Source organism: Lutra lutra, chromosome 2 (genome assembly GCF_902655055.1).
Source record: "Lutra lutra chromosome 2, mLutLut1.2, whole genome shotgun sequence".
Lineage (NCBI taxonomy): Eukaryota > Metazoa > Chordata > Mammalia > Carnivora > Mustelidae > Lutra > Lutra lutra.
The window spans coordinates 19,462,937-19,477,194 of record NC_062279.1 but is presented as its reverse complement, the minus strand read 5'-3'; positions in this window follow the sequence as shown (position 1 = coordinate 19,477,194).

The window sequence follows — 14,258 nt, the reverse complement described above, 5'->3', positions numbered from 1 at the left end:
TCGCTTAGATGTTGAGTCCTCATTTGGTGATCTGGCCTCGGAGATGCCATTTTGGGCCTGTGGTTTTCTTTTCACCACTTTTTTTTTTTTTTTTTTTTTTTTTAAGTCATAGGCCGTGTCCCACAATTAGGCCACTGTAGTCGGGCCTCCAGCTGCCGGATCTCATCAGGGAAAGTGCTGAGCTCATCAGGGCCGTTTCTGAGTCCCTGAATTGTTCTGAGAAGCAGTTCTTCTGTTGAGAAAATGTGACTGCAGGGATAAGAGGGAGCGATGTGTGGACAGGAGGGGGGCGCATGCAGACCTCCCATTCCTCAGCGGGGTGGGTCCATTGTTTGCTGACTGCCTACCGTGTGCCCGGAGCTGGGCACCCCCCGACCTTGACCTCCACTGCGCAGAAGCTCCCTTCCTCCCAGAAGTTGCTGCAGGAGACAAGTGGCCTCCCCCTCTCAGCTCCCAAGAAGCCGGAAGACCAAACTCATCCAAGCAGCCAACGCACGTTTTGATTGGTCAGAAAGAGAGCCGGCGCAGACTCAATGGGCGAAACGAGGTGGAGTCCCGCCCCCGCGCCCCAGAGCAGAGGAGAGCGACCTGCTCGCTCTGGTGGGGGCGGTGCAGCCTGGTTTTCCTCCTTTTCGTGCTTCTGGGGTGCAGTTTTGCTCACAAATGGGCAGGGCTGCGTCATATCCTCTGACTCACACCCTTGACAAGGGAGGGTGTGTCACCTAGAAGCATTCCATGGGGCTGACCTCAGCAGCTGGCCCTGATCTCAACCCCCTCTGCGAGGGCATAGTTCATGACCACTGCTGCTTCCGCCCCTCACCCCAACCCTCTCTCTGAGAGTCAGCAGCCTTCATGTGAATTCTGAAGTCTCACCTTCTCAGACACTTTCGCCCCGAGAGGGAGACCTGTGCAGAGCAGACCAGGAAGGGGAGCTCCCCAGAGCAGTGCCTTGGGGGTTCTGTTCCACAGTTGGGGTCACTTGTGGAATAGTAGGACACATTCTTGGTCACAGGCCCCTGTGTGGTGAAAGAGGCTGCTGAGGGACCCTCCCCTTCAGCCAGTCTGGGGGGAGCACCAGGAAGGCAAAGAGGGGCTGAGGGAGAGGGGTGGATCTGGGGGGATTCTTCCCCATCTCCATGAATCTGTGTGGAGAATCTCAGTGAAGGCATGAAAACAGAGCCCTCTGAGGGGCAATGGGAAAGGTTAGACTGGTTCAAATAGGTCTACTGACTCCGATAAAATGTTGAAAGCAAGCTGAAAATGTAGTTCTCACTTGGCTCCTGAGCCATTGCATAACCAGATGATGTGGTGACTTTCGTGTCCTCCTCTTTCCTTCTTTATTTAAGTGGAGCTGGTGTCACCTCCTGACATCACCCAAAAGGAGACAGAAAGAACATAAGCGCTTAGACGGTGGCATTATAGTCAAAACCCACTAGAGTTTGGTTATGCCAAAGTGGGATTTGCGTTGACCTGATAATATGACCAGGAAAGAAGAGGTGTAGTGGAGAAATTTCTTGGTGGGTTTTCGCTGCTGGGTTAGGATTTCAGGGGTCCGGTTCTGCCTGGGAAGGTGGGCAGATTCAGAAAAAAATGCACTGCATCCCCTGAGGGCTGGCCCCCTAAACAGGGTGGATGGGTCAACTGTCAAATTCTTATGGGTCAGGGAACACCCAGGGCAGTATTCTAATGGGTAAAAATGTCTCCCCACTAATGGAAAGTGGAAATCAAGAGAAAGGCAAAGAGGGTGAGGGAAAGATAATGTGAGAAGAGGAAAGAAGAAAAAACAATGTCCCTCTGTAGGGAGACTCACCGTCAGGAGAAAGCCAATGTTAACATTTGAGGCAGTCTCTCCTAGAGTAAGCCATTCAGCCATCTGGGGAGGAAGGGTGGTGAGAGAGAACAGGATCGAGACTCTTCTTTAGGGCCCTTAATTATTAATAGTTGCCGTAGAGGATCTTAATTATTCCGATATTTAAGTAACTTCACCCATAAGTTAAAAGAATGGTTACGTCCAGCCCATACGCCCAGGACAAGACCTCAGAACACCTACGACTCCCATGTTACCCCGGAACCACCGACCACATAGACCGCTAGAGCTACAACAAAAGGCAGATTCTAATTCTAATTCTAATTCTAATTCTAATCAGTGTCCCTCTGATTAGGGTCACTCATGAGCCAGGAAGGCCTCATCCCTTGCACACAGCCCTCAGCTGTGTTTAAAAAGAACCATGTGTCTACTCCCTTTTTAGGCTGGAAGGAGCCATTTGTCCAAGGACATAAACCTCAAAATACTGCCAGACTGTCCCTATGAAGAAGCATCGTGGGTTAAAACTTGAGAGGAAAGATAAATCCCAGAATTGTCAAGCTAAATGTCAAGGCAAGGTACTGGGGTTGCATTAATGATGAAGTTTCCTAAGGTCTGTGAAAGGCAGAGACATTCACTGCTGAACAGACGGAAGCAGCAGTCGTCTTTTTGTTTGTTTGTTTTTCTTTTTTGTTTTTGTTTTAGGGAAATAGCATCCAGAGAGCCACAAAACTGGAAAAGACATTACAGATTATCTTCTAATGTAAACCCTGGGCTAAATTGTTCCCCCCAAAGATTTTAGATTGACTCATTATAACAAAAATAAACATGTTTATAAGTGTTCCTAATAATGAGCAGTACTTGAGAGACAGAAAAATAAAGTTATAGTTTTAATCAGGCTATAAGTTACACCAGGTCTTATGATTGGGCCAAAAGACCAGCTCATGGTATGGAAGTCAGCCCTGGGTCCTCAAAACTGTACCTTCCCGTTCCCACCATGGTCTGTGTTTCTGGCTCTCTGCCCCCACCAAATTCCTGCTCTCTGGTGAGTGGAGTCCTTTGCCTTGGAGAGATATGTGTTAGAGTAGGGTCACAGTAGAGGCCGATGATAATACTAGGAAGCCCTCAAAGATGCTTTGCACATGTGTTCTGGGAAGGGTGGTATGTGCAACTTTCGGTACAGGAATTTTCAGGGAGGTGAGGAAGGATTTTATTTTATTTTATTTTTTAAAGATTTTATTTATTTGACAGACAGATCATAAGTAGGCAGAGAGGCAGGCATAGAGAGAGGAGGAAGCAGGCTCCCTGCTGAGCAGAGAGCCCAATGCGGGGCTCGATCCCAGGACCCTGGGATCATGACCTGAGCTGAAGGCAGAGGCTTTAACCCACCCAGGCGCCCCAAGGAAGGATTTTAAAATGTGAAGGCCAGAGTGCCTGGGTGGCTCAGGTGGTTTGGCATCTGACTCTTGATTTCAGCTCAGAGGATGAGCTCAGGGTTGTCAGATCAAGTGCCTCATAGAGCTCATGCTGAACACAGAGTCTGTTTGGAATTCTCTCCCTCTCCCTCTGCCCCTTCCCCTGCTCACTCTCTCTCTCTCTCTCTTTCCCTCTCTCTCTCAGGAAAAAAAAAAAAAAAGAAGGCCAGTAAGAGGAAGTCTTTACTATACTCCTTACTATACTCCTATACTTAGGAGCATAAATGAATAAAGAATTTTGTGCAAACCAATTTCCCATATGAAGCAAGAGGTTTAAAAATGTTCCTATTGCTTTAGTGAGTCTCTCCCAAGAGAATCATCAGAAATGCTCCCTCCCACCACAAAACAAAATTTTAGTTTTGAAATTAAAATTAAAAAGCCTGGCCGGGCCAAGTCATGTGGAGGAACCGGGCCTCTCATACGTTGCAGGTGAGTATATAGAATGGTAATTCCACTCTGGAAAACTGTTCAGCAGGTTCTAAAATGTTAAACTAACTGTGCCCTATGACCCAGTCATTCCACAACTAGGTACTTACCCAAGACTTGTACATAGGGTATTCTCAGCAGCAATTTTATAAAACTAGAAGCAAACTCAAATATTCATCAAAAGGTGATGAACACCACTGGGGTAAATCCATACAATGGAAAGCTGTTCAACAATAAAAAGGAATGAATTACCTCTAGGTTAGTCTCAAAATGATTAATGCTGAATGAAAAGGGTACACGTTCTATGATTCTGTGTATACACATTCTAGCAAAATGCAAGTTGATGCAAGAGTGAGAGAAAGCCTATCAATGGCTACTTTGGGGCTACCTTGAGTGTGGGCCGGGTGGGGCAAGGCAGGAGGGAAGGATTACATGGCCACAAGGAAACTTTTAGGAGTGGTGATTACGTTCAATATCTTGGATTATGGCATGATTTCATGGGTGCACATATGTGTCAAAATTTACCACATCTGGGGTGGGTCAATCAGTTGAGCATCTGACTCTTGATTTCAGCTCAGGTCATGATCTAAGGGTCATGGGATTGAGCCCTGCATTGGGCTCCTGCTCAGTGCACAGTCTGCTTGAGATTCTGTCCCTTTCCCTTTGCCCTTCCCCCTGCTTGTGCTGCTCTATAAATAAATAAATAAAATCTTTTAAAAAAATTACTAAATCTGAAATTTAAGTGTCCACAGCTTAATTGTATATCAAATAAATATTAAAAATAGCTTTTAAAAAACAATATGTCCTTTTCATCCTTGTCTATCTTACATTGTTTAAATTATTCTTCAGAATTCACCTCCAGGGGCGCCTGGGTGGCTCAGTGGGTTAAGCCGCTGCCTTCGGCTCAGGTCATGATCCCAGGTCCTGGGTTCGAGCCCCACATCGGGCTTTCTGCTCAGCGGGGAGCCTGCTTCCTCCTCTCTCTCTGCCTTCCTCTCTGCTTACTGGTGATTTCTCTCTGTCAAATAAATAAATAAAATCTTTAGAGAATTCACCTCCATATGTCTTCCTCTGGGATCTCTTCCAGTTCCTCCCCTCTCTCACCTCAGAAGACAAAATTAGATTTTCCTCCTCTGTAGCCCCCATGTACCTCCTTGTACCTAGCTCACATTTTTATGTTTATAGTTCATTGTTATGTCACTCTAATAATTTCTTCGTTGCCTCTTCTCTTCAGCTGTACTGGGGACCATTCTTGTTGATTGTCTAGTCAACGTAAGGATGCTTAGAAATGTTTATGATAAAAATAACATCCTAAAGATTACATGACCAGTGCCATGGGCTCTTAATTAGGTGGAAAAGTACTGCAGAAACCTAACAAATCATAAATAAATGCATCAAGCTGTTGTTTAACTAAAGACAAGCAACTCCTCAGGACATAAATTCATAAGGCCTGGTGGAAGCAGAAGGAACAATGCAGTTTATTAGCATAATAGTAAAGGAAAAACTGGGGATAGAGAACTTTTCTTGGACTTGGGTTTTTTGTGTTTAGCTTTAAAAATGTTTCCCTGTTAGACTGCCTTCAATTTCTAATCAATGTTTTCATTCATTGATTAATTCCTTTAAAAGTTGTAAAACACTGTATTTTGAAAGTTTGAGTACAGTCTAAAAGCTAGAGACACTGTCTTCGGCTCCCAGTCACTATCTAGGACTTGGAGGAGTAAAATTATAAATTCAAGATCACAATTTTCTTTATTAAACTATATCTTTTGGGTGATCTTAGAAAAAAACAGTTAACTATTCTTTTTTAATTAGACCATTTATCAACCCACTGACCTGAAAGTCACAAGACAGAACTAGACAACTTCATCCTCCACAAGCAAGCCAAGCTCTTGGACTCCATTTCCTCATCTTTTACATAGAAACAGCAGTCCTTGTGCTCTCTGAATCATGACGTGAAAATACTTAATAACACAAAGTATGACCCAGCAATTCCACTCCTAGGTATATACTCCAAAGAGAAAAAGACATCTGTCCACACAAACACTTGTAACATGATATCCACAGAAGTTTTATTCCTAATGGCCAAAGAGTGGAAACGATCCACAGTGTTCCTGGACAAATCAAGGGTGGTATAGCCACACAATGGAATATTATTTGCGATAAAAAGAAAGGAAGTACTGATACATGCGATGGCATGGGTGAAACCCAAAAATATGCTGAGTGACAGAAGACAGTCACAAAAGGGCTTATATAGTATGGCTCCATTTACGGGAAATCCAGAATAGGCAAAACTATGAAGATAGAAAGTAGATTAGGAATTGTGCAGGCCTGGGGGAGATGGGAGCTTGGGACACGATAGCTAACTCGCGGGGAAGGGTTCTTTTGGGAGTAATACAAATGTTTTAAAATCAACTGTGGTAAATAAAAATTAAATAAAATAACATAAAATAATATAAAATAAAATAAGATAAATTGTAGTGATGGATATAAAACTGAACCAACTAAAAGCCATTGAATTGCGAACTATAGATGGGTGATTGTATGGTGTATGAATCATATCTCAGTAAAGTTTTTGAAAAGGAAAGCATTTCTATGATAACTGTTAGGCTTAAAGGCTGGTGACCTAGAGATACAAAAGGCACACAGCAGCACTACCTACACTTGAATATGCACACAAGTCACCTGGGGATTTTGTTAAAAGGCAGATTCTGATTCACTATGCCCTGGGTGGAGTCTGAGATTCCTCAGTTTTAGCAGGTTCCCCAGGAAGCAGAAGCCACTGCCTCAACATGTTTAGAAGGATGTAAAAGACATAAAGCATGGCTTTTTTTTTTTCCCCAAGAATTTGAATAAGAATTGGTGAGACATTACCCAGAAAATTTTAAGAAGATATGTTTGAGGGGCATCTGGGTAGCTCAGATGGTTAAGCATCTGCCTTGGGCTCAGCTTGTGATCTCCAGGTCCTAAGAACGAGCCCCACATCTGGGGTCCCAGCAGGGAGTTTGCATCTCCCTCTGCCACTCCCCCCTGCTCGTGCTCGCTCTCTCTTTCTTTCTCGCTCTCAAAAGAATAAAAGAAATCTTAAAAAAAAAAAATGTTTGAGAGGTGTGTGTACAGACTTCAAGTGCAATACAATATGGTTAGGCTTGTCCAAGTTCCAATGGTTAGGACTCTCTAAGAAAATGACCATCACATTGGGGCGCCTGGGTGGCTCAGTGGGTTAAAGCCTCTGCCTTCAGCTCAGGTCATGATCCCAGGGTCCTGGGATGGAGCCCCGCATCGGGCTCTCTGCTCAGTAGGGAGCCTGCTTCCTCTTCTCTCTCTGCCTGCCTCTCTGCCTACTTGTGATCTCTCTCTCTCTGTCAAATAAATAAATAAAAAATCTTAAAAAAAAAAAAAGAAAGAAAATGACCATCACTTCTTTTAAGCCCTGACTCAGTACTGACTTAATTTTGGCCATTGTTTCCTGACTAAGCCAATAATCGTTTCCTTGCTTCGCTCCATATCATGTATAAAAGTCACAGGACTTGGGCATGCCTTTGATCTCCAGTTTTTATTTCCCATAGGGTCACCCTGTTCCTAATTAAGGATGCTGGACAGATACCTCACAATCAAGAGTTAGCGTCTTCCCTGGGTGTAAAAGCAATGTAGGGAAACCTTCTAAGATTTTCATAGCTCTTAATAAGTGAACATTGCTATGAATGTCTATCAATCAATCAATGACTGAGGAAATGGCTGAGGGCTTGGGACATGGAGCAGTGATCACATTACAGCTCAGTGATTGAGAGAGAGAAACTTCTCACCCCAGGACTAAGGCATGTCACATGTTTCCTTGACTTTTGAATGCAAACTAATTTCCTGAGGATGTCTATGGATGAAAGAATGAGATAAATAGATTTATCTATTGCTACATCTTATGTATTATTTAAAAAATCTATTTTTAGCATCTCTCAAGATCCCAGATTTTACCAGGAACTGAATAGTACCAACTAAGAAGATTTAAAAGAAGTTTTATGAACTCTATGGCACACCCAACAGCCTCAGCACACTCTGGACATCTTCAGTTCTTGTCAAGAACCTCGTATTGTCTTAACTTCCTCTGAACTTTCTAGATGACAGGAGCTGGGAGAAAGGCACAGCTCCTGAAAATCCACGTTGCCGCAGCTAGAAAGAGTCCGCTGCAGTCAGCCCCTGGCTCTGGATACAGAGAATATAGCTGTTCACAACCAAAGAAAACACTTCCCCATCTGGGAGGCCCACTGAGTGATGCAGACATCACTGTCCCCCACCTCCTGAGAGCTATTTGTTTGGAGGCAGGGCTAGGAGAGGGAAGACGTTTGTCTGCTAAGATGTCCTGCTATCCTATTTTTGCTTCCTGCAATGCGATCCCCAGGAGTTTGGGTAGAAGCGATTTCCCTGGCACTTTAAAAAGGAAGTTGCTTCTGAAACCAGATTCTTCTTGGCAATGTCCTGACATGACTTGATTAAGGCTGACAGAATAATCTGCTGAGCATTTAGCTCACTTTCACAGACCTTTCTGACCCAAAATGGAGATACCAGGCAGAGGTCTGAACTCCAACCAATGTGGCTGTCAGGGACCCTGGGAGAGACTCAAGAAGTTTGTGGATGCCTTTATCCCAGGATAAAGATACATTACTTTGGAAAATTGAATTTCTGTCATAAAAACATAACACTTAGAAGCTGCTCAAAAACAAGGCACCCTTTTGCCATGGCTGAGAAATGAAAGTGTGATTTAAAGCTCATCCAAATCTGGGGAAACCCTGTATAATGGGTATATACAACACCCTGTATAACAAAATTTTCCCCTCAACAACGTTCCTGTAAAGTCACTGACAAACATTACAGTGATTTGTAAACTTCTGTACACTTAAGGATTTAGGTGGTTCTCAGAAAATTTCATCTGAATTTTTGCCTAAGCATTAAAGAAAAATGTACTTCCTGTAGAGGGAATCCCATGTATAGGGACTTGTGGTGTAGGGAGTTCTCTACTGCAAGTCACTTAGTAAATGTGTTTCCTATAGACCTAAGATTACAGTGTGTTCACCATTCCTTTCAGCACTGAGCCCCGCTATCTGGAGCCTCATTAAGAGGTTCAATTGCTGGGACGACTGGGTGGCTCAGTCGGTTAAGCCGCTGCCTTGGGCTCAGGTCAGGATCCCAGGGTCCTGGGATCGAGTCCCGCTTCGGGCTCCTTCCTCAGAAGGGAGCCTGCTTCTCTCTCCGCCTCTGCCTGCCACTCTGCCTGCTTGTGCACATTCTCTCTCTCGTTCTCTGACAAATAAATAAATAAATAAAATCTTAAAAAAAAAAAAAAAGAGGTTCAATTGCTGGGAATATTGGGATAGCCTCATCATAAACCAGAGATGTCCCATCCAGCTGGCATCATACTAATATTCAGACTTAGCCTTAAGAGAAAAAAGAAAAACAAAAAACCCTCACAGTACAGAGTGTAGAGTCAGCAGCTTGGGAAATTTGAAGATTCTTGCTCCTTTTCTGCCCGGTAGCTTCAGTTTGGTGCAGAAAATGGAATCTGGTGTCTTATGATGGTCTGACAAAAAACAAAACAAAACAAAAAATGACAAAAAAACAAAAACAAAAACAAACAAACAAACAATACAATTTGTACTACTTCCTTTGTCTAGCTGTCCTGCTTGAGGCTGGCCACCCGGCTGACAACCTTGAGAGAGGGAGACATCTCAGGAAGGTGACCATGGAATCACAGCTATTTCAATGAAGACATGCTTCCTGGGGGCCCAGAAGCAGGGCCTGGGCAGGGCTCAACTGGGCAATCACCTTGGACATCCTCCATATGCCCATCTGAGAGGCCCCATGAAGCCTTCACGAAGCGGGGGCTGGTGGTTTGGCAGAGCCAGTGGCCCAGGGAAGAGCAGATGGTCCAAGAGAGAGAATGTGCTCCCTCAGAGGGTATGGCACAGGAGGCATCATCGTTCTGGGAGTGCATCTGAGGTAATTCCATGGAAAATTGTTCTAATAAAGCTTATGTGCATCTGTTACTACCCACCTCATCACCACACATTTCAGAGAGATGACTGGTATTTGCATGACATGCCTAAAATACATAAAATGTTCCTTTGAATTTAACTTTTGAAATTAATAACAGAGCACCATGCAGTCATTATCGCAGTGGAAACTGCCCAACAGAGCAGCTTTGGTGTCGAAGACAGAGACTGTGGGGGTCCCAGCACAAAGGCAAGTGCACGGGGCAGGTGCATGCAGCAACCGCACAACCATGGGGCAGCTGTGTTGTTGGGGGAGAGACACTGGGCTTAAAGACAGATGACCTGGTTCCAGTCTGAGTCCTACCACTCATCAGTCACAAGGACTCTCTGGCAAGTCACTTAGTCTCTCTGAAGCTCATTGTCATGCTCTGCACTTGGGGATGTTTATGAGCCTGGAGGGTGGTATAAGGTAAGCTGTAGAAAAGTGCTTTCTCAGCCATAGAGCAATGTGTAATTTGTGAGGCGCCATCTTTCCAAAGCAGTGTCCTCAACTGTAAACCATGCATCACCATAAATGTTATTGACACAGTTATCAAGCACCTAATGTATACAACATAAGGGGCTAAGGAACGGGGAAACAACATGGTTTCAGACATGGTCACTGCCCTCAAGGGGCTCATAGTCTACTCAGTGAGGAAGAATACTCTGCATTACCACTCTCATTGTAACAAGATAAATACACAATACCCATCTCCCCAAAAGTGATCAGTAGCGGGTCAAGAGTACTGGGTAGAGAATGACCTAGAAGTGAGCAAGCGCAGAGGAGAAAGGGACACTAACTTTCATGGTCAGGGTAAGACTTGAGTTGAATACTGAAGGACAGCCAGAATGTTGATAGGTCCCCAGGGGACACCTGACCTCACACATGGTGGAGTGATGCTTGGCAGAGAATGGAAGGCATGCAGCCTAGAGACTTGTCCTGGGTTACACTTCATCTATTGATTCATCTTTCTAGATCTCAATATTCTCTCAAAATGCACGTCACCTCTCTGGATTCCTACATATATTAGAGAAATGTTGTGAGAAGGTAATATTTCAAATACCAAGGCTTTAAGTCTTTTGGAACAGAGAAGTCAGGCAAACAGACTATTATTATGTCATTGATTGTTTTCTGATATTTTCATTAGATGCCAAACTGAAAACTTCTGTTGAGGCAGTCCAGGAAGTCTATGAAAGAAGGTTTGCCCATTATGTCAAAAGAAAGCCAGAGGAGCAATACTTGTATCAGACAAACCAGATTTTAAACCAAAGACTGTAACAAGAAATGAAGAAGGGTGCTCTATCGTTATAAGGGGAACTGTCCAACAAGAAGATCTAACAATCATCAATATTTATGCCCCCTACTTGGGAGCACCCATATATATAAAACAATTAATAACAACAACAACAATAATAAAATAATAATAATAATAATCAATAGTAATACAATAATAGTAGGGGACTTTAACACCCCACTCACATCCATAGACAAAACAGATCATCTAAGCAGAAAATACACAAGGAACCAATAGCTTTGAATGACACACTGGACCAGGACTTAACAGATACATTCAGAACATTCCATTCTAAAAGAGCAGAATACACAATCTTTTCAAGTGCACACGAGACAGTCTCCAGAACAGATCACACACTCTGCCACAAATCAGACCTCAACAAGTACAAAAAGACTGAGATCACACCATGCATCTTTTCTGACCACAATGCTGTGAAACATAAAGTCAACCACAGGAAAAAATTTGGACAGACCACAAATACATGGAGGTTAAAGAACAACCTGCTAAAGAATGAATGGGTAAACCAGGAAATTAAAGAAGAGATTAAAAAATACATGGAAGTACATGAAAATGAAAACACAATGGTTCCAAACCTTTGGGATGCAGCAAAAGTGGTCCTAAGAGGGGAGTATATAGCAACCCAGGCCTACCTCAGGAAGCAAGAAAAATCTCAAATACAAAACTTAACCTAACACCTAAAGGAGTTAAAAAAAGAAAAACAAATAAAGCCTAAAGGCAGCTGAAAAGGGGAAAGAATAAAGATTAGAGCAGAAATAAATGATGTAGAAACTGAAAGAACATAAAAACCCAGTAGAGGGGATCAATGAAAGCAGAAACTGGTTCTTTGAAAGAATTGGTGAAATTGGTAAACACTTTGCCAGACTTATCAAAAAGAAAAGAGAAAGGGCCCAAATAAATAAAATCACAAATGAGAGAGGAGAAATAACAACCAACACCATGGAAATACAATTATAAGAGAATATGATTAGAAATTATATGCCAACAAATCTGACAATCTGGAAGAAATGGATAAATTCCTAAAAATGTATAAACTACCAAAACTAAAACAGGAAGAAATAGAAAACTTGAACAGACCAATAACGAGCAAAGAAGTTGAATCGGTAATTAAAAATCTCCCCAAACACAAAAGTCCTGGGCCAAATACTTCCCAGGGGAATTCTGCCAACCATTTAAAGAGGTGTTACTACCTATTCTCAAACTATTCCACAAAATAGAAATGGAAGGTCAGCATCACCCTGATTCCAAAACCAGACAAAGACTCCACTTAAAAAAGAGAACTACAAGCCAATATCCCTGATGAACATGGACGCAAAAATTCTCAACGAGATACTGGCAAACAAATCCAATAACACATTTAAAGAATCATTCACCGCGGGGCGCCTGGGTGGCTCAGTGGGTTAAAGCCTCTGCCTTCGGCTCAGGTCATGATCTCAGGATCCTGGGATAGAGCCCTGCATCGGGCTCTCTGCTCAGTGGGGAGCCTGCTTCCCCCTCTCTCTGCCTGCCTCTCTGCCTGCCTCTCTGTGTACTTGTGATCTCTCTCTCTCTCTCTGTCAAATAAATAAATAAATAAATCTTTAAAAAAAAGAAAAAAGAATTATTCACCACTGTCAAGTGGGATTTATTCCTAGGCTGCAAGGGTGCTTCAGTAGTCACAAATAAATCAACATCATACATCATGTTAATAAAAGAAAAGATAAGAACCACATGATCCTCTCAATAGATGCAAAAAAAAAAAAAAGCTTTTGACCAAGTACAACATCCATTCTTGATGAAAACCCTCAACAAAGTAGGGATTGAGGTAACCTACCTCAACATCATAAAGACCTTATATGAAAGACCACAGCTAATATGATCCCCAATGGAAAAAACTGAGAGATTTCCTCTACAGTCAGGAACAAGATAGGAATATTACTCTCACCACTATTCTTTAATACAGTACTAGAAGTCCAAGCCAGAGCAACCAGACAACGGAATGAAATAAAAGGCATCCAAATTGTCAAGAAGGAAGTCAAACTTCCACTCTTTGCAGACGACATGATAATCTATATAGAAAATGCAACAGACTCCACCACAAAATTACTGGAACTAATACATTAATTCAGTAAAGTCACAGGATACAAAATCAACATATGGAAATCTGTTGCATTTCTATATACCCATAATAAAGCAGCAGAAAGAGAAATAGACCCCATTTACAACTGCACCCAAACCCGTAAGATACCTAGGAATAAACCTAACCAAAAATGCAAAAAAAATCTGTACTCTGAAAACTATAAAACACTGATGAAAGAAATTGAAGATGACACAAAGAAATGGAAGAACATTCCACGGTCATGGATTGGAAGAACAAATATTGTTAAAATGTCTGTACTACCCAAAGCAATCTATACATTTAAGGCAATCCCTATCAAAATACCACCAGCATTTTTTACAGAGCTAGAACAAGCAATCTTAAAATTTGTTTGGAACCACAAAAGACCCCAAGTAGCCAGAGCAATCTTGAAAAAGCAAATCAAAGCTGGAGGCATCACAATTCCACACTTCAAGCTCTACTACAAAGCTGCAACAGTCAAAAGAGTATGGTACAGATGCAAAACCAGACAAATAGATTGGGTGGAACAGAATGGAAAACCTAGAAAGGAACCCACAACCATATGGTCAACTAATCTTCAAGAAAGCTAGAAAAAATATCCAATGGAAAAAAATATCCAGTGGTGTTGGGAAAACTGGACAGGTAGGGAGTCAAAACTAGACAAAGGACCTGGATTGCAGGCCAGTTTTTGTTTGCTAAACAACACGGTGTCCATTTTCAGACACACAGCAGAGCCAAGCCACAGGCGTTCTGAGGGCTTGCGGCATGCTCTTAATGCCATCATTCCAGGAATATCAAGTGTCTCTCTCCTACCACCTTTCTTTCCCTTCACTGTAACTTTACAGGTATCACCAAGGAGAAATTCTGGACCTGACAAAGCTTGTCCCGGGAAGGAGATAATCCCAGCCTTCTGGCAACCTGCTCCGGGAGATCCACTCCCAGACGCCGGTGTGCGCCCACGTGAAAGTCCTTTTCAGGAACCTTCGTGGGCTGCGTGTTGTTCAGAAATGGTTATCTTACCACAGTTGCAGTCCCCATGTAACAGCGCCCTTGGTTTTCTTCATTCCAGTGCTTTCTCCAGTGGGCCGCTGCCTTTTCAGAGTTGAAACAAAGGGGACTGTC